Genomic DNA, 27,640 nt, shown 5'->3' with positions numbered 1-27,640 from the left:
TGGAGGCACTGGGTAGACAAGGAGTTGAGGCTTTGCCAGTCTTTTCCCCCAGCTGGCTTCAGCTCTAGAGGAAGCTGCTTGCCCGCCCATCTAATCACAGCTGAAGTTCCACAAAGGCAGCCACTAGCAAGAGGGCTGGAAATAAAACAATAGGAATAATAAGAGGGGGAAAAACAGATTCTTTATACTGTATTTAACATTAGGGGTATTTTCTGCAGTTGTTTGTCTCTGTCCGGGGCTGTTCTTTGCAGAGCAGCACCAGCATTTTGGGGCAGGGAATCGATTCTCCCCGGGACTGACAGGGTTCACCTGCACACCAGCAACCAGTGTGCAAATATTAATGCCTGACCCACTATGAAAATGCAGGGAACATCCCATATCATGCTACAACTGTTCTGTTCAAATGAAAAGACACCTTCCTTCTACCAGCGTGCTACAGGAAGTGAAGGGATGCCAAAAGCATCGAAACCCCAAAAAGACAATTTGTTCTGGAGTTGTACTCCAAGCTGATTCAAAATATACTTGTTTCCAAATGTACTTCTTTTGAAATGTCTCTTTATTGCTGAGGGGAGGGAAAACAGGGAATAGAGGGGTTAAATCCTTAAACAAAATGCTCCGAAGGGAAAAAGCACTTGCTGCTCTAGGAACACAGGAACTAGAAAAGCTACAGACGTAGGTAGTAATTTACCAGAACAAAGAAATTGGATAGAATTAGGTTTCATGTGTTACTATTTATTCAGCTCTAATGAAAGCCAAATAATTTGATAAAGCCTCAGTTCCCATCTGTATCTCTGAATTTCTGCACATATCCAAGACAGTTTCTATGGAGTGCATTTCAGATTTCAGAATTTTTTGGTTCCGTTTTGGAATTCAGAAGTTCAGCTTCATTACCAGAACAGCACTGTTAAATGATGATAAACACAATAATATGTTGAAATCCATACAACTCTTCAATATGCATAGACACTTTCTGCGTACAGCTTCCCTAAAGGGCAAGAGCACAATTATAATATCTTATATTACTCTTTAAAATATATTGAAAAGTCCCTGTCTCAGCTTGGATTAAAGGTGCATAAAAACAGTCTGTCATCATCTCAATGTCTGTGTAAGAGACTACAGTCAGAATCTTGATGTTATTTGCCACAAATACAAGCTTCAAATTTTTTTCCTCAAAAAGAATTGCAGAAATAGTAGCAATTTAAAGAAAAAGAAAAAAAAAAAAAAGAAAAAAAAAAGAAAAAAAAAAGAATAGTGAGATTTTTAAGGATCCTTAAGTTTTCTGGATAACTTGCTGGGCAAAATAATGTGTGTCAATGCATGCTTGAAATAAAAAAAAAAAAAAAAAAAAGGGGAAGATCAGGGGAGTTTCTAAGCTGTTGAGAGAGAAGAGGCTCCTCTCTCTCTGTTCTGGTTCAGCACCCTTACCTGTGTATCATTGTATTCAAAGACTGAAACACCTGGAGAAAGCAAATGTTCATGGGAGAATCAAGTCACAAGTGGGACGAGACTGGCAAGAAGCAGCCATTAGACAGGTATTGCTACAGCGACCCTCCCTGATTTCCCAGCTGCCCCCATCCCTGGCAGTAACCCCAAGGGAATTTGTTGTTACCCTTGGCTCCCTGCACTGGTCACAGAAGCTGTCTGCTCTGTTCAGATGCTAACATGTCAGCACTTCCACAAACCTGGCCTCACAAAGGATGGGATTTTCTAACACAGAAGTTTGGCTGGTTTTCCTCCCCTCTTTGGGATGCTGAGGGCTTCCCACAACAAGTTGTCCCATATCTGCTCAGTGAACCCAGTAGGATCTGATGGCTCTGAGCATCAACAGGTTGAGTGCTTCAGAGATTTGAGGCAAAAGGAGACCTGATGGCTGCTCCTCACTGCAAAATTAGTGAAGGTATCACAAGCAACAAGCACTCTGAATGCCAAGTGTGTTCATTTATTAAATCCATGTGAAACATCTGCTTTTTGTACAACTAAACTCTGTATAATAGCAACCTTTTTCCCACATTTCCCTGTATTTAGCAGCTGTTGAAGCCCAGCTTTTGAAAAAGAGGAGTACACATCACAAAGCAGTATTGGAATCAATCTGAGCTTTCTTGTCTGGGTTAGGTTCCAGGCTCAAGGGACTGCGGGTTTTGAAAATCTCACTGTGCTACTTTTCCACTGAAGATGGACTTACTAAGTCAGGTGACAAAAGCTACAAAATGTAATCAGAAAAAAAAAATTAAAATTCTTCTCTCGTAGTTTTTGTGTTATATCCATTATTGCTATTTAGTTAAGCATTCTTGGAGGGTGACTACAGTTTTCTAAGAGAAAAACAACTGTCAAGCCCCTGCCACCCTCCTAGGCAAAGGAAAACTGAAAGGCAACTCCCACAAAACAGCATCCCCACCCCTGACTTTGGCAAACCTTCAGCAGGATAAATGGTTACAGTGTAAGGACAAGTGTGAGCAATTGTATTTTGTACAGGATGCAGGGATTGAAATGTTCCTTCAGGAGTGCACAGGAGCTTGCTGCAGGGATGGGGACTGATCTCACATCAACACACACTCTAAGAGCATTGCAGTGAGCCTCTTTTGCCTCCCATGTGCTCCTTCCCAAAAAAGTCAAAGGATGTCAGATAACCAGAGGCTGCAGCACTAAGGGTAGGGGAAGGGGGGGGAAGGAGAGAAAAAGTTATTTTGTTTTGGCTCAGTTTTGTAATGAATTGCAGAAATTGATCTGTCATGGTGCAACAGATTGTAGCTTGATCTGCCAACAAATTGCAAGCAACAGTAGGTAATGACTAATTGTAAGTGCTGGGGGGGGGGGGGGGGGGGGGGTGGTGGTGTTCATTGCTTTTTTGTTTTGGGTTTTTGGTTTTGAATATTTTTTTTTTCTAAGGAAAGGTAATATTTTCTGAAGGAATATAGGGACCCACTGACAGACTGACAGTGTCCACACAAGGAACTTTACCTGGTTTTCAGTCAAGCTGCACTTCCAGTTAAATCTCCCAAGAGCTACATGGACCAAGAGATATTTACTTCTCTGAATGTGGCCAGGGAATATGCTCCAATGTAGGGTAACAAAAAAACCCTCCTCCCAGTGTCTTCTGACACCAGTTCCCTCTGAAGTGTAACAGAGAAAAAGGAAGGAAAGCAGCCTTTTCTCTTATTTCTGACTTTTTTGTTGTTGTCATTTCTGGTTAAGTTAGAAAGTTAGAATTATTCTCAACACAGGATTTTAGAAAGTTCACCCACAACACAGTTTGGAGGAAGACCAGGAACATCAATGAATATTGGACCAAAACAGAAAATAAGATAGAAGCAGGTATGCAAGTAACACCTGGGGAAATTCATCAAAAATAAAGCGCTTCTAGCACATAGGAAAAAAAAAACCCAAACAGATCTGAAATGAAACTGATGGAAGTGAAAGAGTGCACGGCATTTTATTCACTGTCATCTTTTCCTCTGTCACTCAAAGTTTCAACTCCTCTGCAGCTCCCTGGTCTTGTAGCCTGTGGCAGGGTCACAGAAGACCCTCAGAGCTGCAGTTTGCGCAGACAGGAGGAGACAGAAGCAGAGCCATCCCTGGAAAGGGCACACGGATGAGCAGTGCGGTGTCACCTAAATGCCACACTTGTGTTCCTGAAAGGCAGCACATTTCAGAGGGGAAAACATACATCCACATCTTGATAGCTACAAGCTTGCTTAAACTGCTTACATTTATTGTAAAACTGTCTCGGCTTTTCAACTCGTGTGCCGCAGACAACTTAAAATCCAGATTTTCAGCACAAATCTACAGCTTCCCATCGTCACGTATATCTTTTACATTTAAACACTACATGACAGCAGAGCCATTTGACAACAGTAATGCACTGCAGCTCACACATCCAGAGCATGGTGTTGACAGGGGTATTGTGATGAGCGAACATTGGTCTAGACAAGAGCCAAACACCGGCTCTGCGAACAATGGAGCATCCCCGGCAAGCCACAGGCAGCAAGGAGACAGCTTGCAGGAAAAGGAGAAATCTCACTTTGGGCTGGGTTGTGTAGGTCATGTAGGGTGAAACACATACAGCACAAACCTGCTGTATAATCTGGGGTAGGGCCAGCAGGGTTGATGGGTGATGCCTGAGCACTGCTACCCCTCAGAACGAGGAGGAATTTCCTTCCCTGTGAATATTCAGAAATAGAAGCATAAAATCCTGTATTTGTGAGGATCTGTGTTAATGTGATTTGACCTCTCATTGTTCAGTTAAAGCAAACACGACAAGGTCACGGCGTATTTCAGTTGCCATTCTAATTCCATATGGGAAATATTTGTGAGGAATTTTTCCGTACTTTGCTCAGTCCTCTTCAGCTCTAAATTCACTTAGGAGGAAAGTGCTTACATTCCATTTCACTAGAAGCCTCTGTCTATCTGTCTATCTGAGTGCTCAAATGTCTTTGAAGGTAATTGTATCCTACAAATCAGAGATACATTACTAACAACAAAAATTTCCCGCCTTTTCTCTGGAAAAGAAAGGAAGCCAGAAAGCTTACAAATAACTGTTGACTAACCAAATAAGAGGCTAAGAAAGATTCTCAGTATGTTCACAATATTCTGTTAATTCATCTAAGAGGAAACTTAAGAGAAAAGCAAGCACTGAGTCCAACTAAAAGCGTTTCTTTGCAGCAAGGCAGCCTGGTAAATTTTTGCATTATTTACAAATGAAAAGTAAGTTGAGAACAGGAACCCAATTGACTAAACATGATATTTATGTGCAATAGAGTGTGTCTGTTTTCCAGAGTGCCCTGGATATCCTAACTAATGTTTTGCTGTAACTACCTGTAATATTTTTATTTATTCAGCAGAATTGTTCCTAACTTACCTCAAGTGCATTTGCCAGGCACACAAGAAAAGATACTTAATAAAGTGCATTAATAAAGTGAGGATCATTTAATGATCAGGCTTGCCTTATAATGATCAGGTTGTTAAAAGCCCATGTAGGACATCGATCCTTACTCTACAATCACCAGGAGACCGAAAGCAGCTAAGGAAGGGAGATGCTGGAAGCAGTAGCTATCCCAACCAAGTTACCAAACTCTGACAGGGCCAAAGAAAGAAAGCAAAGCACACAAACTGCAAGTAGCACCCAGACCCCCATGGGAAGTGGAGCTCCTTTGCACAGAAAAATAGAAGCTGGTAAACTGTCACTGGACAGTAATTTCAGAATTTTCATCGAATAATTCTTGTACTTACAGCTCCTGTCTCTGATAACAACTGATAGTGACTGCAGCAAGGAAAGGTGTCCAGCCTCTCCTGCCCCATTCTGTATCTAACCCAGGGGATACAGAACCTCAGGGAAAAAAGTATCCTACCATCCCAGCTAGTAAATCCCTTATGTGCATGAAGAGCAACCGTAGCTCTTACTTAAACTGGTTCAAGGACTATAACCAACAATCAGAGTATTAAAGACAAATTTGTGTGGGGTTTCCCTAATGTAAATAATTTGGGCTTTATTTCATCCTGCAGCTCTGAGTTCCACATGTTAAAGGCATGCACCGTGTGCTGCACTTTGTCGCTTGCTAATAAATCACTCTTTGGCCTGTTGTTGTTCTATTTTGAGTTCCCTCTTTTCCTTTTACAGACAAGCGTAATGAGAAGCAGCCGACTGGCCTGATCTATGCCCTTCATTATTTTATTTTATTTTATATGCCTCTGCCACATTTCCTCCCACTCTTCTTCCTTCCAGACTAAATAATAATCCTGCCCTTTTAAATGTAGCTTTATATGAAAGGCTCTCAGAGGGCGCTACTCATTTTCTCTGCCCTTCTCTGGATCATTTCTATTTCCATTATGTCTTTGAGATAGGGTGACCAAAAGTGAATATGAATTCAAGATAAGGACATGCCATTGATTTATACATATATGGCATTAAAATATTATTTTATTTGTGATTTACCCTCTTCGACCACCCTCACATTGTGTTCTATTTCTTTTGGCATAACGACCAGGCCCATCTTAAAGAGCCTCTTAATTGAGCTGACTTCATTGATTCGTATGTGAGCACTGACTCAAAATGGAAAAGCACACTCAAGAACCCAAATTTCAGTGTCGGCCACTTCGTATTATATTTGCCAAGTACACTGTTGGGTTAGCTCTGGAATTCCTCAAAATACTGTGGAGCAATGATTAGCCAAAATTATTTAGCATCATGTCAGCTCCCAGGAAAGTAATTAGTGGGATCTTGTATGGAAGGAGAGAAAGGCAAAGGATTCAAGGAAGGCCAGTTTAGGGCAGTTTATTCTTGTGCTTGGTTTCCTCCTTTTCAACAAGTGTTAAACTTGAAGCAGGATCTACCCTGGTGATTCAGATTCCTTATGAGGCCTTTACACAGCACCCTGCAAAAGATCTTGAAAGACTAAATGTGCTGAATGCACTAACACCTTTTTCTGCCCTGCTTTGCAAGCCCTCAAAAATAAACCCAAGCTGACTGTTGCACTAATCCCAGTTCCTTTTGGTCCTGGTAATAGTGTTCTACATGGCCAAAGCTGAGCTTATTCCCAACCTTGACACATGAACACAGGCCAGCCCAGTGCTCAACTTGAAGCCATTTGATCACACAAGTTTATCTAAAAATCTCTTCTAGATTAAGACTATGATTTAGGGAAGCAATTAAATGTTTGCACTGCCTTTACTTAACTTGTGCGTGACTTCACACATTAACCACCCAAAAGGGCTAAGTGAAGACTGTCTCCAGCAAAGACAATAAATTTACAGTGAGATACAAAAGGATAGGTTTAAAATTCTATTTTTTAATTAAATTTTTCCAATCAGTCCTTAAGTATCAGTATTTACTGCATGTTCAGCTCATCAAAAATCATCAAGACATCTCTGTCTTGCTTTTTATTCCTTGTTGTTCCTCACAAGTAGCAACTGCACAATGATCTAGGATAGAGGTTAACTTTTCTGTATTTATTTCCTCCTTTAAAAATCTGTTGATAAATGCATCACTGAAAGACACTGAATCAGAGCCCAGAAACTGAATTTAAGGATATGCGAAGCATGCACAGAAAGAACATATGCTTCCCCAGTGTCCTCAAATCTGCTTCAGTCCTAACCCTGGATAGACCATCTCTGAGGGTGAGAGAGTAAAGGCAACCTCAATCCTTCTGTCAAACACAGGAGCGCAAGTGCCCAGAACAGCAGGGGTTTTACTGATACCAGAGTTTGGCAGGAACCAAGAACACTAACACATTTCCCAGAAGCCACTGGAAAGTCACTAGTCTTTTACTCACTGAATTACAATCAGGGATAGGCAAATTCACTTAAAGAAAATAAAGCCCAAACTATCCAAAACTTTATTAGATACAAACCAGACCTTTTTGAAGCTTTGAAAGTGGTCGTATACTTTTGTTATAATTTTTTTCTGGTTTGTACATTCTTGAGCTTCCTGGCTCTAGATAAAAGCACCTGAAATGTCAAGGTACCAACTGCTCTTGCAGTACTTTCAATCTGTTTTATAGATTCAAGTGCCTTAGATATTTAAAGTGCAGTTTAGTTTGCCTAATGCATAAAACAAGTATGTGACAAAAAAAAAAAAAAAAAACCAAACCCCAAAAACAAACCACAACCTGTTAAAAAGTTGTAATTTATTTCTTTACAGTGCACCAGTTGGGGATAGCCACAAAGAATGCTAAATTAATACAGAACAAACAACAGATAAAATGGTAAATTTCAGATCTTTCACACTAGTCAGTAAACTAAACTTCCACAGAAGATGGAAATAAACATTCAACATAGGCACTATGGTAATACCATTGACAATAGAGTTTTTTTATTTGTTCTGTTGAATTTAATGCTACACAGTGTACCAAAAATGCAAATATTGCATAATTTCTTTGGCCTGCCAAGAATGAAGAAGAAAAAATGTTGATTCTTAATTGTAGGATGGAAAGAAGAAAGAAAGCAAAACAAAAAAAAAAAGCCAAGCGGTGCTCAAAAAAATGAAAGGATCATTTGAATGAAATGGCGATCCACTTCAGGTTTTGGTGGAATCCAGAGATCCTGACCAGAGGCTGTTTCCAGCCAGGTGTCTTTATGAAGCCAGGACTGACACATGTGCCCAGGCTGAAGAGCTCTGTGACAGGTAACACACACCTGCCAAGGCTGCGATGACACAAAGCCGGGACGTGTGCAGCTCTCAGTAAACAGGATTGAACGTGGGTCTTTAAAGATGAATGGCTGTAGCAAAGATGGCTTTGCTTGCCAGCTTCACCTCCTGTCACCCAACCTGCAACAATTCCTTACAGGAAAACACACTATGGAGCTCAATGGCTAGAGTGAAAAGAACTATATGTAGTAAAACTTTCTCACACTCTGTGGTGGTTCCTCTCTTATTCAGATGTTGACCTAGGCTGCCTGGCACTAAGGACTGAACTGCTCCTGTCTATTTTATTTAGGCAGAATCTTTTGAAATAACCAGTGAGGGATTACAAAATAAGTACACCAGAGTTATCAGCATGTGCCAGTAGCTACATGCAAAACTGAGGTTCTTCCTTTCCATTTTAGTTTGAAATGTCAAGGAAGAAATTATTTACATCTGGCAGAAATTATTTACGTTATTTTTTTCCCCCAACTTCATTGCACAGCCTTGTGTTTTTTTCTAAAGAGGAGACAGATGAACAGGATTGTCCTGGCACAAGTCCTAGGGGGGGTGTGCACCTACTACCAAGGAAGCTAAGAAACAACAGGCTGAGTCCATCCTACCTCCCCTGAGGGTTTGTCATCCCAACAGGTCACCCCTGATGCATTTCTCTGTGAGCTGCTGGCAAGCAGTAAATGAGATATTAATGCCAGCAGGGTAATACAGAGCTCTAACAGGCGCAGCCAGGGGAGCTGGACTCCACACCAAGGGATTGACCCCACAGCTGGGAGATGTGCAACAGATCCTTCCACTGCATTTCATGTTTGGTATCTGCTTAAATGCCTGTTGAAAGGGAGGCTTCCCGTAAGGTGGCTCAGAAATGATTTAACACAACTGCTTGAACATTAGGATTAGAACAAACCTGCAGAAACGCAGCAGCAATTAGCGCAGCCCAAACCAATTAGCCATGTTATTTCTTTGTGGAGCTGCTGATGGCTCCTCAGCCAAAGAACGGTCTGTTCCCATCCCTCCTCTTCAAACATTACCTTGCAACGTGGCCAGCCCACCAGCTCATCAAAATCACTGTGACCTGATATCCTGCAGGTAAAGGCTTGGCTTTCTGCTGATTTATTAAAAGAAAAATCTTATATTGTACTGCTCACATGTACTCCCGAGAGCGCGGTCACATGACCAGGATAATGACAATCTGTCTCTCTGCTAACATTTCTCTACTTTGGTTATTTGTTTGATAAAGTGAGGAGCTTCCCTTTTGTTGCCCTTCATCAGAGCTTAATGTCTTTACTTTGGGATCAATATACTTTATGAATAATTTTATTTCCTTCTATTTTTATGGTCTTTTCTCCTCATTATCATACTGAGTTTATTAGCTGGTGCTGTCAGTATCTTTACCCTGTCATATGTTCCTGAGGTACAGTAAATATCACTTGTGTTGTAATTAATATGCACACCCTCTGCAGTAATTAAAGCACAGACCCCTTCAACCAGCTGAGCTTCCTACACTAATTCCACCTTATCTTCATAATGAACTTATTGTAATCTGAAACTACCACTGAATATTGTTCAGTAAGGATAGAAGAATGAAATCTAACGAGATGCAATAATATTTGTGAACATGTTAATATGAAAAAAAAATGAATTTAATTAGCATTAAATCTAATTAAATTTCCTGTACAATCAAAATCCCCCCCCATTTATGCCACAAAAACACTGGTGGTACAACACTAGCGCCCCTTCGGAAATTTACACCAAGATGGAGACCAGAGACCTCCTCCTCTCCCCATGAAATTCTCACAGCTATCCTGAGGCTTCCCTGCCCATGGACAATTTCAGAAAGGACTTAGAATCCCTATTCAGGGATGTGATTTGCAAGCAAGGCGGGAAGGTAAAGATGGAGAGACAATTCAAGCCCTCCGAAAAGGGACCCAGCAATGAAACTGTTTGGCAAATGTTTCCAACAAGGGAAGGGAAAGGAATGTTGAATATATAAGCATGAGAATGTAACAGGGAATGATTAAAGGGAGACTGGCTACAAGAAATTTAGTTCTTATTTTCTAAAAACATTTCCATATGGGAGACTAGCGCCTAAGGTGCAGACTCACACAATAGGAAGGAAACTGGCAGCGTACACCGACTGAAAATTGGCTGAAGGGCAAGAAACAAACAGTGGAAGTAAATGGGATTATTTCAAGGTGGAAAGAGGTTACCAGTAGGGTACAACCCAGCTTTCTAATTATTCACAGTAATGACTTGGATGATAGTACGGAAAGGATCATTTCCAAGATTCTGGTAACTGGGAAGCACAGAGGTAATAAATACCAATGTAATCCAATAGCCATTTCATTAATAGTTAATTTGAGAACCAGAGAAGTTGCTTAGGGAAGTGTTCGCATGTGTCATGAGGCAGGACTGGGACACACAACAGCACAAAAACTGAATGACCTTCCCCTGTAAATGGTCATTCTAGAAGAGGCTTAAGCAACAGCCGTTGAGCAGCTCCTTGTGCTCTATTGATTGATGTCAATCTGTCCAGTTCCAGAGTGTTAACTTCACTTTAAAATGTGCCCTTTTCTGTCATTCTTTTCCTGTAACCCCCTAAACATGCCTCATTTCCTACACCAAAAAAATTACGTGGTCAGATATTGATCTGTGACTCCCCAGCTGACATCTGAATTGTGAGAAAATGAATTGACTTAAAGACATGGGTGGGTAAATAAGTAAAGTAAGTAAAGGAAAGGAAAAAAGAAAGCAAAAACCCCACCCTGAAATTTCTGCTAAGCTACACTGACACAGTCTAGTGACTAGGAGACCTTTATGATCATTCTCTTCCTTCAAACTATGGAAGGCTGTTCTAAAATAAGACTGTTCCCAAATTCCCCAAAAGAGGAGGAAGGGTCAAATCCCATAAGCCACCATGGACGAGCCCTAGGTCCGGACAAAAAATGATATCATCATTATGATTTTTTCTGACTGATGAAAGAATTCATGTCTAGGTGATTTCACTCACCTCCCAGACCCTGTGAGGTACACACAGCCAATCAAAGGAAGGGAAAACCCCCAAAACCACAGTACTTCCTCTGTTCCCTCACAACCAAACACACACACAAAATGACCTTGTTTGGCAACACTGGGATCACGAAAAAAGCAATTCATGCCAAAGTACAGAAGTTCAAACCCAGTCTCCCTGTCCTGGAAACTGAGGGTTGCAAGCAGTCACTAAAAGCCCCTCTTGCTGCCTGCTTCCTGCGCTTCCCTTCTGAGAGGTGCGCCAAAGACTGACTCCTCATGTTTGCTCAAGTTGGTGAGCTAAGAAATAAGCAAATCTGAGTATTTTTAATTTTCTCTCAAAATGTACTTGGGAACTGGTGACCTAGCTTTAACCTCTCACTAAAATGAAATATTTCAGCTATTACCACTCAAAGCCACTCAAAGAATTTTAAACTTGGCAGTTCAAAAGAGTGCCAAGATTGTAAGCTACAGTGTATCACATCATGCCAGGGAAGGAGCAAGAGAAGAGAAGGACACAGAGGAGGCAAGAAAAAAGAGTGTGCTAAACTAGGAGTGATAAGAAGCAGAAATAAAGATGCAAGGGCAGAAAATACGACAGTTTTTTTCACCTATATTCCTTTCATAAACCCTGCAGTCCTTATCTTATTTCTGCTTTCTACATTTTTACATGCTTTTTTTTCCTCTGGCTGCTTCTTTATTTCTAGGCATGATCACAGTACTCCTTAGTTTAGAAGAGCAGACTCTTATCCTCAAACTGTCTACCTGAGGACACCTTCTAGGAGTCTGCATCCCATAGACTTGGTGGAGGCAGTTTCAATGCTTTTCATGCAACAGAAGCACTCAGCTCTCAGCACTGCAGGCACAGGGTATAGAGGGGCCACTGCTCTGTTTCAGTAAGGAATTTCTTAGGAACTTATTAGTCATTCCATAGCCCTGTCCCTGCAGCAGGTGACAGTCAAAGTGTTCCCAGCACCAAAGGATCTGAGTGCCAGGGAGAAGCAAGGGTGGGCTGTTCCTCAAAGGCACATCTTCCCAGCACCCAAAAAAAAGTCCTGTGACAGTGACCAACTCAGTGATTGAGACAAACTCCTGGAGAAAGGCTCAGATGCATCCAGAAGTGAAGCCAGCAGGTCAGGGACCAGGATCAGCCAAGCACAGGCTCACCTGCAAGGCCTGAGCTTAAAGCAGCTCCTGAGCCCAGAGCAGGCAGCCCCCACAGCGTTTTTCACATGGCTCCTTTCACATTAGTCATGTCCGAGGTTATGCAGCTGTGCCGTGGCACAGCCAGCAGTGCTCAGCACAGGCAGCTAAACTTTGACAAGGTTCCTGACACTAGGAGGGAAAATGTTAGCTTAATCAAAAGGATTGCTGCAAATCTCACTTTAATGTCATCCTTATATAGTCAAACACAATTTTTTGTCCTCCATTCAAGTATCTCATATAATCCAAAGTCACAGGCCAGTTCTGGCAATAGCAAATGGCAGAACACCTGGCTGTGTGGTCCTTCTGCCCTCAATTTTCTTCACCCTCTTTCTCTCTTTGTAATTCAGAAGGGTTGGTGTTTTTTGGTGGTTTTTTTTTTTTTTTTTTTTTGTTTGGTTTTTTTTTTTTTTTGTTTGTGGTTGTGTTTTGGTTTTTTCTGTTTTTTTGGGTTGTTTGTTGTTGTTTCGGGGGGGGGTGTTTGTTTTTGGGGTTTTTTTTAATCATTATTTTTTTCTGAGTTACCTTTCAAATTGTGATCAGCTTTTTGGAGGAAAGAATACTACACTCCCATAAATGCTTTTAACAAAGTAAGTACGAAACTCTTATTTACTTCAAATAAATTCTTCACCATAAATTTATGTTCTTCAAACAACATTTACAGAGCACATCCCAAAGCATCAGAGTGGCTAAAAAAGGAAATTATGAGAAGATCTCAAACTTCTCATGACAATCTAAATAGTGAGGAGGGAGCAGGGATGGCATCTTTTGTCACGTGCAGCTTCTAGACTGTTCAAAAGAGGTATTTAGGCCAATGCTAACCCCAAGAATGGGCAGAGGAGCTGGGCAGATATCAGCTCATGGGTATCTCCTGCCACCCACATTCTGGGCCAGATTCCTCATTGTTTTAATTCAGAGCAAATCTGTAAAAATTGATCCTAATTTATCACTAATTGGTTACAGTCCTTTGAGTTAAAGAAGTCAGATTCTACTCCTGTTAGCAGGAAAAAACACAACCAAAATGAAATGGATGAAACGCTTGCTGAACTGCGCCAGACAGAGCCCAAGCTGCCCAACCTAGAGACAGTTCAGAGCTGTAAATACATTTATCTGTACCAGCCATCCACTGCAGTTCCAGCAACACCACTGGCCATTCCCATGGCCAGCAGCGCTCAGTTGTGCCCCGTGTCACAGGTGCAGTGTCCTCACAGCTCCCTGCACACAAGGGACGTCACTTTGTCTCAGGCCAGACTAAGGACAGGACACATTTTACTAATGGCCAGAAGGAATTAATTCTTCTGAAGCCCAGAGGTGGATCAAGTAACAACATCAGACCTTTGTGTGAAACTCGTTTTCCTAATGAGCAGGAGGAAAGTCCGGCAGATTTACTCAGAATCTGTCCTAGGCTGATTTGATCTGACAAGTTGGTCTTTCCTGACACTCATGTTTTTCATTGTTTTGCACCTCATTTAGTCATCAGTAACAGCAGAAAAGGTGTGGAAAATGACTGTCAGTTTTCCTTCACATTCTACATCTACTCTGTGGAAGTGTGAATGACTGTACAAGGTAGACAGGACTGGGGAAGCAGGAAGCCAAAGTCCAGAATGTTGACTTTTGCAAAACAGGGTGATAAGGAGACTCACTCCTACATGTGGTCTTGCTTTATTTCCAGGGGGAATCTGAGTGGGATCTCCTGCACTAGGGATAAGAAAGCTTGTGTTATAGCTTCGGTGGCCAAATGCTGCATTCAAGAGGCACTGAGGAAGTCCCCTCTTGAAATCAGTGGGAGTTTTCTTTCTTTGCTGGCCTGCAGAGTTTGTTCTTAGGTAGATATTGAAAAGAAAATCCACTGAATTAAATACAGGTAAATAGCATAATTACTGAGCCAGAGGAGAGGCAGCCAGTCCTGTTCCCACCAGGCAGATGCCCCCTCTGTTCATCTGCTTATCCTGGGAGTTTGAGGGCACTGACAAAGTGAACCCACCGAGAAATGAAAATGAGTGGAGGTAAATGAAATTCCACTGAACTAAGGAATAAAATGTTTACTGACAGCTCCCCACCTCATATCTCACATCCCACAAACTGACAACTACACCAATATAGTCAGGAAAACACCAAATTGTAAAACAAACAAACAAACAAACAAACATGTTGAAGATAACTGCTCCACGATCAAACAAAAGTGGGGGGGAAGTGCCACTACCTGCTTTTTAATTTGAGTTTCTGTAAGTGCTGCCACATTAATTATTCACAAACTGAGATATCTCTTTTTAACCTATTTAACAGCAAGTCGCGGTAGATAATGGAGGTAGTTACCACTTACATTGGGATTTTACAAAACCCTAAGGGAGCTGTTTAAGGGTTCCAGGTTACCGGGCTGTGGCTGGAGCTCAGGTCTGAGGGGTCCCTGTTGCTCTGGAAGGGCACCCTGGTTACAATCTTTCCTCCTGCCGCTAGTCTATGCTGTTGTATAAAGTCTGAGCAGGCTGGGGAAACTCGCTCCAAATGCTGGCATGATCACTTTTGTCTTAGAGTCTTCTGAATTCAATTGCAGAACGGTTGGCTCTATTGTTCTGTTCTGCAAAGTATATTTAGCTTGCTTAATTAACCTATATTTCAGACAAGTCATGCAGGCATTCACCTAACTCTGTATATGCCTTTGTGATTAAACTTTAATGAAAGGAAGTCTAAAGTAAATTCCTCCATGCTGTGGTTCTGAAACAGACACACAAAAAAATCAAAACACAATACTTCTGTCAGATGAAATATTATTATTATTACTGTTATTATTATTATTATTAGTTTGAATTTTATCTGCAAAAGAGAAAAAAAAATATGGATCAGAATGAACACAGGGCTGAGAGGAAAAGGTGTTTCTGATTCTGCTTAATAAAGGCTACTTCAACTGAAGACAGGTACAGAGATGTAAAACTGTTCGATGTGAAATCTGGACAGGGTGCAGAGCACAACGGCTGCTACACAGCTGTCAGAAGAAAGTTTATATTTCTCTGTGATATGTGTGAAAACCCACATAATGCTATATATGTGCATTTTCTCCTAAACAAATACACAGTAGTGCTATTCCTAAATAAGAAAAAAAAAAAAAAAAAAAAAAAAATCGATGCCAGGCAGACGAGCGTTCATAAGCAGCCTTACAATGGCAAAGCAATATGTGTCCATGAAGGAAGAAAAAAAGAATAGATAAAAAATAGATTTCACTTTCAAGCCTCTAATGGATTCTTAAAAACAACCAAAGGAAAAGATCATTTTATCCACTGTTGGGAGAAAAATGTTTTGCCCAGTGTCCTTTAAACTTTCAAGTAAAGCAACTTGAGGGTCACAAAATAGATATTCGTGTGCTCCTCTGTTTTATGTTAAAAGATATTTTGTAAAGATGTTTATTACTAGAATGTGATGAAGGTTGGTCTGATGAAACACTGGCATTATTATGATCGTAGTATATATTAATGAACTTTTAAAATGCAAATAATTGACCCACTAGGTGGTCTCGTGGTCTCATAAATAGCAATCTTTTTATTCCAGCATCCAAATACCTAGTTAGGAGCTTTCCAGAATGCACATTACAGGTGATACAGACCATAACAAGTACTTTGGCAAGGGAAAAAAAGCCATTCCAGCCTATTGTGTCAATTAAAATGAAAGGATTTTTATGTTATGAACCATATGTTCAAAGAACATTACATGTAAAATTACATACAATCCTTCTGACTCTGAGGAACAAAATAATCCTGAGACATTAGTGGATGGCTTCTGGTGAAATTTGATACTGGTGTTTTTTTCTATTTAGCTTGTGTCAAACAATCATTTGGATGGCAGCCATTCCTTCCCCTGTGCTGTGATGTCACCATAGCTCCAGAGCAGGATTAGGGTAATCAGATGGGAAAGCAGAGCAGGGGTGAGATCCTTCTGGAAGGGATGGTGGTGAGGGTGTGACCACTCCCTTTTAGTCGTGAATGAACAATTCCATCGGTGCTTAAGAGATGGGGTTTAATGACAGGAGAGAGACCCAGGTGGGCACACTCAGCCTTGAGCAGAGATGCTCAGCTCCTGGGTAGCTGCAATGGGAGCAGCCACAGTTTAAGGGAAATATTTCAACACAATTAATATTAAACTACAGAAAACATTTACTAGTTTGTAAAATTATTAATTTGGTTTTTACTGATCTACTTACCAAATTAAGCCAATATATCAAAACGAATGTCTTACCTCTCTAATTATTATTAATATAGACTGTTTATTTGCCCTTAACAAGAATTCATTTTCTCTCTTCAAATTAATAACAGTCTGAGGTATAACTCAGGCACCACAGGGCCTGATTCCAGACTTATTTTCAGTCAAGTTAACCTGGACTACCTCCAGAGCTTTCATGTAGCAAGAATTACAACTCAGAGGGGAGAGGGATCTATCCGTTCACCTATAGGCTCTTTCTTGAAAGTTCTTCTGGTCTAAACTCCAAGTCAAATTCTCCCTCAGTACTGAGCAAATTAAAACTGTCAGCAGCACTACCTCAGCTTGTGTTTCTGAAGCCCATGCAGCTACATATGCTGACTTTTACGGCTTGAGCATCTGGCTTGGTCATAAGAAAATCATTCCAGGCATTTGAGTAGATGAAGAATTATCAAGGGCAGAAACAGAACAAGGCCACCCTGGGAACCCCATCTAGATTTCAGCGAACCTCAAGATGTTCTTCCTGGAGGTTTGTGTGAATGCCCTGGATCCCGCTTCCCTTGCCATGGGGTTGGCCTGGGATCACTGCATCCCTTGTGGGGACTGGCACAGCACAGCCTGGGAGTGCACAGCAAGGAGAATTCACAGCCTCTGGGGAAGGGGAAGCTGCCATCAGCACCTCTGCCTGAAAGCACAGGTTTTACAGGCACAGAGCAGGAGAGACTGAAGGCTCCCTGCCTGGATCCTGCCTTCACTCCTGTCACCAGCACAGGGTGCCTGGCAAACTGGGCACTGCTGGGGGGGACCCAGAGGAGTCCTGACTCCCAGCAGTCTTTTCACAACGTTTTGCCCCAGTTTGATGCAGTTGTTTGGCTTCTGTCCATGCCTTTGAGTGGAAGAGAACCTAAGATGAACTGCAAAGGAACGGGTGCTTGCCATTTTGTTTGGTTGCTTTTCCCTTTCCAAAGCCCTGGCTGTTGCTTTATAAATGCCTTTCTGACACACACTTGTGCTGGAGGAGGTCAAGGAACTTTTGCCTCTCAGAAATGATGTCCTCAGATTATCCACAACCTCTGTACAGCGAAAGCAACTGCAATCAAATACCCTCCTGTTACCCAACATTTAGCACAACCCTGACCTGCCAGTGCCATCCTCTCTAGAGAGGAGAGGTAATTTAGACTCCCTGATAGTTTTCTTTCGCCCAGATCTGTAGTACTGGATGTTGCCTAATTATACGTGGGCTGTGCTTTGTTTTGTGCCTTTTTCCAAATTAAACCTCCCCTCATCATTTTAGCGCAGCTTTTGTACTCCTGCTTTGGCATCCCGAAGCTGCATCTGTACAGCATCTTCACCCAAGCATCATAAAAAATGCTAAATGACTTATGTAGGTCTTCTCACTTAAGGTCATTTCAATTATGGCAACATCAACAGATGTATATGTTCATTAATAAAAGTGTGATATGTGTTTGTGTCCCTCTGAAAGTTCAGTCAGAAAATTATAGATTATACTGAGACACTCCAGGAATTGCTGCTCTGTAAGTCAAATGCTCTATTATTAAAAATGTCATCCCATATGTATTTCATAAATAGCAAAGCCAAGAACAGAGTAACCATTTTAAAAAGTCTAGAGGGGATTCCATAACAACATTTAAATGCATTACTACTCAAACAATTTGATTGGATTATAAAATATTTAAAACTGCAGCTGTACTTGTGGTGTTTAATGTTGACTACTTTGATTTCTGGAATATCTTACCTAAGAAGTACAAGTTTACAAAACTAGTTATATAATTAGACTATAAATATATAAGAATATCTATAACCCATGGAAACACAGAGTTTCAAGAGTACTGTGTATAGCTGGATTATTCTACATACACAAAAAGGAGAAGACTGAAAAAAGAACATTAAGTATTAAAGTTCATTTAAGACTTGCCCCTGGAATAAAGCAGGAGCTAATTTTGCCAGAGGTATCCTAATGACTAAAAATAAATACCACAAGAGATGTAGGACAGTGTGTGCTAAATAGATATTATTGGCTAGATTCTCAGGTGGTGTAGGCTGGCACTGATCCATTGTAGTTAATGATTACACTGACAAGTTTTGGCTTTAATTTCTTTCTGTGTCCTCTAACATTTTTTCTCCCAGGATCTCTCTTACATATGTATTAGGTGTGTTTGGGTTCATAATTAAATCTTCATTGACATTTTCAGCAGAAAGGACAATTTTAAAACCTATTTTTCAGGAGAATAGCTATGTATTAATCCACAAATATATACTGATGCCCATATGTTATAGATATCCTTTCATATGCTAACTGTACCGTTTCTGCCAAACTATCTGTCATCTGCGCTGCTTTACCTGGACCAGTGTCAAGACATAATTCACCCACCAAAGTCATGTTATTGGTCACTGCACTTGCACAAAAAGCAGCCTCATTTCAGGAGCACGGTGACTATCCTGAGTCCCTTTAGTAATGGCTGCGACTTCCTGGGTTAGGCTGGGGTTAAAAGCCCAAAGCTCTGCAGCTCCAGCTCTGGGATCCTTTTTGTAGACAAGTGTTAGAACACAACCATGCTCTCTGTGCACGTACAGGACCTAGTGTGGGGTACCTTGGTTTTGCCACAGCTGTCCAAGGAATGCTGTAATATGGAAGTTGTCACAAGGGCCTTGTTGCTGGTTTTCACTTGTCTCCTGCAGGATAGCCCAGCCAATGAGCTCTAGCAGTGTCCACCCCGTCTGTCCTGGCAGCAGGGGACATGGATGGGGCCCTTCTCTGCTTGACACTGCTGCAGAAGGAACAGCTGGAGGTGGTCACATGCTCACTGTGCATTTAAACCTGTGCCACAGGGATTGTCAAAACTGTAGGGATTACCCAGCAGGCTCATCCCAAAACACACTCCTCAGGTGTATGATTTAAACAGCAACCTGGTTTTGGCCATGAGAGCACAGACGTGACACGACATTTCAACTTGAAGAGGCACAGGGACATCCTCCCACACTCTCCATTCCTTTATATGAGTCTCATTTCTCAAGACATTTTGGATTAGGCTGTCTGATCTGCACACATACAAATTCCAAATGCCCTTCTCTAATTGTGCCCACCATTTAGGCTTGGCACAGAAACACCCACACAGCTCAGCAAGCCAAATGACCTTCCCGACCTTGTTTTCCTGAGGTAGAGTCACCTGTATTTATTTCTGTTAAAGAGAAATTAACTTGGACCTCCACATGCAACCTCATTTGGCATAGTTAATTCCAGAGTTACCATTAAAATGAAAAGCACTTCTCGCCCATTGAAATCAGCGGGAATTAGGCTTCAGTAAAGTGCACAAGGCTATAACAAAGATAATCAAATGGCATAAGGATAATCCACTAATTGTTGAAATGAGGCGGAACAGCTCCATGGCTTCTCAACAGCTCGCCCTGGGCTGAGTCGTGTTTGGAGTTCAGGAAGTTTTTATCATTTTAAAGTATGTCAAGCCTGTGCACTTGAGGGCACAACAGGGAGTGGAGGGAGGCCTTTGCCTGCCCTGAGGTTGGCAGTTCTACTCAAGGAAATGAGGATCACCCAGTTCCAGGTGAGCAAGGGAACGCTCCTCGTTCCAGATGAGGGCATGTAAATCCACCAGACCTTCAAAACCAGGCCAGTGCCTAACCAGTACCTGTTCTGCTTTCTCACATGGCCTCGAAAAACCATCCAGTCTTTAAAAGGACCACAAACTTGAAGTTTTTGTAATTTCCTGGGTTTCTATGTGATACAGAGGCCAAAGGCTGCTGGAACAAATTAGGATCATGCTCTCGGTATATCTTTAAAACTATTTTGTTCTCAGCCTGAAAGCAGATTTTGACATTCAGTAACCTCTGTAAGTCCAAAGAAACACTATACACTTCACTGCAACTACTATAAATTTACACTCAATATAAGTGGCAGTGGAGCTGTGCCACAGTTTGGTCATTACTCTATGAATTCATATGATACAGAACAAGTTCAGTAATTATTTGTGGTGTTTGTATTTTAGATGCCTAGCTTCTTGGCACATGGTCATTTTCATGAGTGGTCCCTGCCCTTGATCATTTCAAATCATGTTTGAAGCTCTTGGATCTTAAAGTTCTCACTGACTTCTACGAATATCACCTTTCCTCCAGCTGATTCTGAAGTTAGAGCTGTGTCACTCAAGAGAGAAGTTCAGAAAAAGGTGCACCAGAAATTTGTGCATGGAACTACGCACATAGGTGAAAAACATCACAAAATTCAAGAAAATGTAATGCCAACAGAGCTCTTAACTTTTGGCTGCCTTTACATCTCTCGCTCTACCTATGTGTGGTCTTCTTGGAAAAATAACTAGGTATTTGAAAAATATATGAGCAAACATTTACTTTCAGATGTAGCATGAAGAAACCTGCGATACCTTTCTGCTTTACTACAGCTTGTTAGGATAATCTGCCAGCTTGTGGCCACAGGGTGGGCAGTCACACTTGGAATAAGCTCAGTGTCTTCTTGCATTTATGTAATATTTAGGATATAATGGACAGCATCTCTCAACATTACATACTTAAAAGTCTACTATATTTTTGCAGATGATCCTGTAAATCTAAATTAGTCCAAAGACTATTTGAGGAACAAAAGGATCAAATGGAAAGGATCAGATATAAAAAAGCATCCAGCTTCACTCTTCATCATTCCAGAAGGGTTTGAGAATCAAATGTTAGAGTGGAGGGGTTCTATTTTATTTCAGTGGAGTTATTCTTAATTTACACCAACTTAGAATTAGTCCTCACAATTGGAAAAATCTATTCTACTAGGCTGGTGATGGAGGCATTGATCCCAAACAAATAAAATGACCTTCTCCTAAAATTACTTTGGTCTTCACTAATTAGAATAATTTTGCTAATGAAAGCTGTAAAAATATTCACACAATCTCATGCAGTCAGTCTGACCTTCTGATGATGGCAAATACTTTACTCACCAGAAAATGTAAAACCTGTAGAGCCTCCTTTACAATGCAAGAAGCCAGAAAATCTGAAAATAATTGTTCATGCAATACTTCAGTGTCGGTGGCAAGTTCTGGGGACCGGTGCATGGTGACTTCAAGGTGCCAACACATCCTCTGACCTCATGGCTTCATTATTTCTTATGACCTAAGGATCCAACCCATGAGTATGATTTGCAAACCACACCTGCAAATCCTCTGCAAATAGAGGATATTTTTGTTGACAAAGTGTGCCTAGGGATGAAATACTGACTCAAACAGGCAGTCTGAATTTAGGCAGAATCTTTTTTTGAAATCAGAATACTGAAATCAGAGTACTGAATGAAAACTGTTTTTTGAAAAATCTATTACTACAAGTATGTGTAATTATGGCTTAATGCTGGAAAATAATGCCAGCCACATGCTTGTTCACTTTATAATGATAAAATGTAGAAGTTTTCACACATTCTTAAATGTTACAAATGTCAAGATCTCTTTTATCAGCACTAACACACATTGCAATGGAGTTCTAAAAAAAAAAAAAAAAAAAGGCATTTTATTTGAGTAAACTTCTCCATTCCCCACTGATGAGCAAGAGATGCACAGAGATTGTTACAGAATTCTCACACTGGTCCTTTCAACATGTGTTCTACAGGTATGTCATTCCAAGTCCTGAGAAAATAGTCATACTAAAGAAATTGTGTTAATTAGGCAGCTTCTTCCGATATACAGTTCCCATCATGACTTTCCAGGTGTTCTGACACACTGGCACGCCACTTTTATTTGTGGTACAGCCTAAGGTCCAGAGCTTACTCCCAGGGTTCTTCCAAGACAAACAGCTGGCTGAGCTACGCACACGGTAGCTCTTCCCAAAGGAAAAGGAAGAAAGACACAATGGAGGGGAATGGAGGTGAGGAAGTCTTTGCAACACAGAAAAACACCAATCCCCAAAACATTTTAGATGCTGTAAGCAACAGTTAAAAGTACTTAAAAAATAAAGCTGGAGTAAAAGATCATTAAAGGGATCAGCACTGACTCCAAAATTATCAATCCCTTCCCTACAGTTTTGGTTTCGTTTCACATTAATCTGTACCTTCCAAAGATTCAGCTGTATGTTTATCACTATCCAGAATGAAAAATGTGGGCTAAATACCCTATTCCACTTTGAGAATTTTCAACTTCTTATTTCGTGCAAATTCAGCAATCACAGTATTGTATTTTAACAAACTTTTTCCCAGGAAAGTTCAGATTCCCCTCAAACTTGGTACCACTTGCCTTGCAATCAGGAGCAAGGATCACAGCCTACAAAGTCCCAGGATTTATTACAGCATGCATAGAAATACATGCATAAAATTCTTGTGGTCAAGAAATAAATGTGGTCAGGTTGACAAGGCGGTGATCAGTCAAAGGTTAGACTTGGTGATCTCAGAGGTCTTTTCCAGCCTAATTGATTCAGTGATTCTGTAATTTTTCTCTTCCAATGAGAAAATTTTCTCTTTCACCAAAGTGAAGAAAAACAAAAAATATGTAAGACTGGGCAGATCAAGTCTTCTGGTGTATTTAATATTTCCTAATTTTTTACTGACAAAGGTTATCACCAATTGCTGCAGGCAGAGCAGCAGTCAGACCTCTCCTGGGGTGAACATGCATATTTTCTCCCCAGCACATGTTAGGTAATGTCTGGCATATGCTTTGAAGCAGGATGGTTTATTTCCCTACAAATTTTTTTCCTCCTGTCTTTAAATATTTGCCATTAGAAATCTGGATAGTCTTGTTATATTTATATAAATGCCAGCCCTTAGACTTCACTGATATCTTCTGGCAATGAATTATTTATTCTACGAGCGCACTGTATACTCGTTTTTAATGTACAACCCTTCAGTTCCATTGCAAGTTCCTTTTGCTCATATTATAAACACTGCGTGGTTGAAAATCAGCAGGGAAGAATCCCAGAAACCCCAGTCCTAATAGATGCAATATTAACTAGACAACCCTGAACAAGTGTGTAGTTTCATACAGCGATGTGTGTATTTTATCCCTATTTACTATTTGTGCAGCTGCAGCATTCAGAGAAACACACAACTGTGGATCAGGCTTACGTTGTTCCAGGTATTCTGCAAAGACACTGCCACCTTCCTAAAGGCCTTGGTGCAGTACAGGACAACAGAAAATACAGTAGGTTGGCCAGATGTGTTGCCATTTACAGTGCCCCTTCCAATGGCCTGATGCTGCAATTGCTGAGTCTCACTTCTCCCCCTGCAGATGCTGAACTGCTTTGATTCAGTGAGGCAACAGGGCAGCTGTTATTTGGCTAAATTCCCTGTAAGCTGGTGTGCAAGGAAGAGGAATGCAGGATGAGTTTCCAGCAAGGCTCCTCTGCTTCTTCCCGCTTTCACAGGAGCCCATTGAGTGCACAAAGGCTGAGGCCGCACCCTCATTTTCTAGGGGCAAGGCTCTCACCCACTCACAGTCAGGTGTAGCGGCTGGGGAAAAGAAATGGGGTTTTGTTTGGGATCCCCTTCTGTGTTTTAAATGCCAAACAGGAATTGCTACCTACCTTTACTGGCTCTGCATAACCACCGTTTTCTCCCTTTCTGGCATTTACAAAGGTTTGTGTGAGGCTACATCCTCCCTAAGCAAAGCCTTAATCAGTTTTCAGTCAGTCACTTTTTTTCTTCCTGGCAGCAGATATAAGGCCACACAGTCAAATAATGAACTTGTCTTTCATTTGGATATAGTTTATTAATGACAAAAACACTAATCCATTAATCAATTTAAAACAAGTTGGTAAATGAAAAAAAATTCTCAGTCTCCTTTAGTAAGAGGATCACATGCATCTTAAAAGGGGGCCATTATCTCCATGGGTTTCTCAGCTGAAGTTAAAAATCTAAAAATGATTTTCATTCATTTCTCATTAATATGCAAAATTATTCAAATTAGATAGTAATTAACCATCTACTCAGTAGAAAACCTTTTCATGATAATTTATGATAAACTCAGTAGCAGCTTTGATTGAGATTGATTTTTGGTGTTGAGAAGCTATCGTGAATACAAAAAAGCACCTGAAAAAATATTTTTAAACACCTAACTTACAGCTCAGCTAATTATATGGGAACCATGTTCACAGATTATTTCAAAGGAAGGCCTATAGGCAAGATACTAATGCTGAATGAAACAGGCAAAACATCCTTTGGAGTTTGTCCTACATTTCATCTTAAAGCTCAGCTTTCTTCACATCTCCCAGCCTAATTCATTTAGAATGTTAAATGTTTAGCGCTGTTTAATTCAGCAAACGGCTACAGTGGAACCAGGGCTTTGCTTGATAAGGCTTACAGGATTGCTTTCAAGATAAAACTGGTTTGAAAATCAAAATGCATTCAAGACAAACTGTTGTTTTACAACACAGTGTTCCTGGGAATACCGCTATGATTTGTAAACAGACTCCAGGTCTGGTTTTGCAGATGGTGACAGGAGGTCAGTGGGTTATGGGGAGAATATGGTTTTGTTTTCAGTAGCAAAGATGAGCTTCAGGTCTGGGGACTTGGTAGCTCTAAACACTGGGGACTGGTGTTCAGTAATGTGATTCTCCTGAGGTGGGAAAACCAGAGGGAAAGCAGCACTGACCTTGTGCTGCTGAAGTGGTGTTCAGGGATGGAAAAAACCCCATTCGATACCTACTGCTCCTAGTGGGAATTGCTGCGAGCACCCATGCCAAAGAGGCAGGACTACAGAGGCAAGGAAAAACTGATATTCCTAAAGGCTTTTCCTCTGAACGTGATCACAGAACTAACGCTACCAGCAACTGACAATCTCGTAATTTACATTTGGGGGATTTTTGTGTGATTTGAGTAATTACCAACAATAACAGGAGAAATGGGAACCTTGATGCCAAACCTCTTGAACTCTGTCATCAGGGAGAAGGAGGAAGGGAAGGGAAGGATCAGGTTTCTGTTATGAGCTCTGGGACTGTCCCTGAGGTTTAGCTCCAGCCCGGATCCAGAGCTGAAGGTTTGTTCTCCAGGGTGAAATCAAGGCCATGCATAAGCTGTGTCTCACCACAGGTAAATTCTTCCAGTCCTTAAACCAGGACTCAGAACTGAGTAAACGAGTAACTAGCAGCAATAATAAACATGCAACTAGCAGCAAAAGGAAAGCTTTGAGCAAATCTCCACTTCTTTAAGTACAATGGCATCAGGATCCACACACATTAGGTCTTGGCTGAGTTTTATTTACTGCCCCACTGCAATCCCCCAAAATCCTTTTCTTCATCAGTGCACTCTATAAACGTCCCGGTTAGTCAATAATCCCCAGCTGGACTTCTCAGCCCTGCATTATTTTTCACACGGCAATGTATTTGTCATCTCTTGACCCGGTACCTACTCAAGCCAAAGCGCACTGGATCTGACTGCATTGTTTCTCCTTACTCCTCGTGCCTGCAATTGCTTCCAGATGGTCCTGTGCTACAATGACTCCATTCATGCCTCCCTAGAAGGCCCAGCAGGGGGCAATGGACAACCCTTCCCAAGAGCCCTCCTTCTGCAGGCATGGAAGGGACCACATTCATCCATGGACCTGACATGAGAATGTTTTCTAAGGGGAAAAAAAACTCTGTCAAGAAGTTACTGATGACGCCCAAGTTAGTATTTCCTCTTCCAGTGAAATGGTGAGAGTCAGCTCAGATGTGGAACAATGGTTTTAGGATGTTAAAACCAAAATTCCTGCTCAGGTGACATGTAAGAGATGGGCCTCAAAAAACCCCCAAAAAACCATAACAGAACAAAACACAAAGAAAAAAACAAAACAAAACAAAACAAAAACCCACAAAACCCAAAACACAAATAAACCCCAAACAAACAAAAAACCAACAAAAACCCAAAACAAACAAACACACAAAAACCAACAAACAAACAAACAAAAAACCACAACACAACACCCCCCCAAAAAAAAACCCCAACCCCAACATTCTGGGGAATAAAACATCATTTCTCAGCTGACACGTCTAACTACTGGATCAAAGTGAGGGGAGTAACATGGAAAGATGATAAAGAAGAATTTCAGAGGGACTGATGCAGTTAACAGTGCTTTCTGAGACAGCAGAGAATAAAAGGAACAACTAATTGGTTCCAAACTTCCACATCCCTTGCTTTTCAATGATCTACTTTTCCTACATTTTGAGATTCAAACCAATTGAAGGTAGCCATATTTTTGACAAAAGCAGAAATAATGACAATTCTCTAAGCACTTATAAATCTCTTATTTTATTCCTTCCATTGTAGTGTCTCAGGGGATTTCATAAGTAGGAACTTTTCAAGTGCTGAAGTACTATTCAGCTTATTTAACTGGTGGGGAAATTGCAGCAAAGGACAGGTTTGGTTATGTGTCCAGTAGCTCATACGGGAAGTTTTTGTCAGAAGTAGAAACAGTTACTTAACATTAACCTGGAGTCCTTGGCATTAGCCACTGGATGTTCTTTGTGGTTAGGAGAGACCAGATGCCACCACAGTTTAGCCAAGTGAGTCTAGAATTAAACAAGCCCTGATAAGCAGTGCTGATAGGCCATGGTGAACCATAGGAGCCATAACATGACATTTACATGAGATGTGCACTTTTTAATCTGACAGACAAAAGCTGAACAACATCCAGTGGATGGCAGTCAACTCTTGAGGTCCAACTGGAAACCAAGTGGGATCTCTCTGATCACTTTGCACCACTTGAACAAGAACAAAGCTACAAAAGCCAGCAAAGCAAAGCCATCAGACCAAAAAGAATCCAGATCAGAAAGCTTCTGCCTCCTCAGGAGTGCTGGAACAACCCTTTTCCACAAAATGCTACACAGATCCTGGTGCTCAGTTTGCCCAATCAAAGAGGACTCAAAATGAGGTTGGACTGTGCATAACACCTCTGTGAAATTGGGCAGCAGGGACATCCCAGCAGCTACACTGGGCAAAATCCCCTCAGTGTCAGCCTAGTTAGTGGGTGAAGCTGTGGCTTTGTCCTTGTGGGTTTTCAGTTTTGTTTCTTTCTTGCTGCTTGTGGAAATGTGAAACAGTTAACAACCTTGTTTCAATAATATGCAATTCTGAGGGAGGAAAAATTGGGACCTAAGGAACCTGGCTTTTTTTCCTTCCCTTATTATAAA

This window comes from Hirundo rustica, chromosome 3 (assembly GCF_015227805.2).
Source record: "Hirundo rustica isolate bHirRus1 chromosome 3, bHirRus1.pri.v3, whole genome shotgun sequence".
NCBI classification, from domain to species: domain Eukaryota; kingdom Metazoa; phylum Chordata; class Aves; order Passeriformes; family Hirundinidae; genus Hirundo; species Hirundo rustica.
This window is presented reverse-complemented; position numbering follows the sequence as displayed.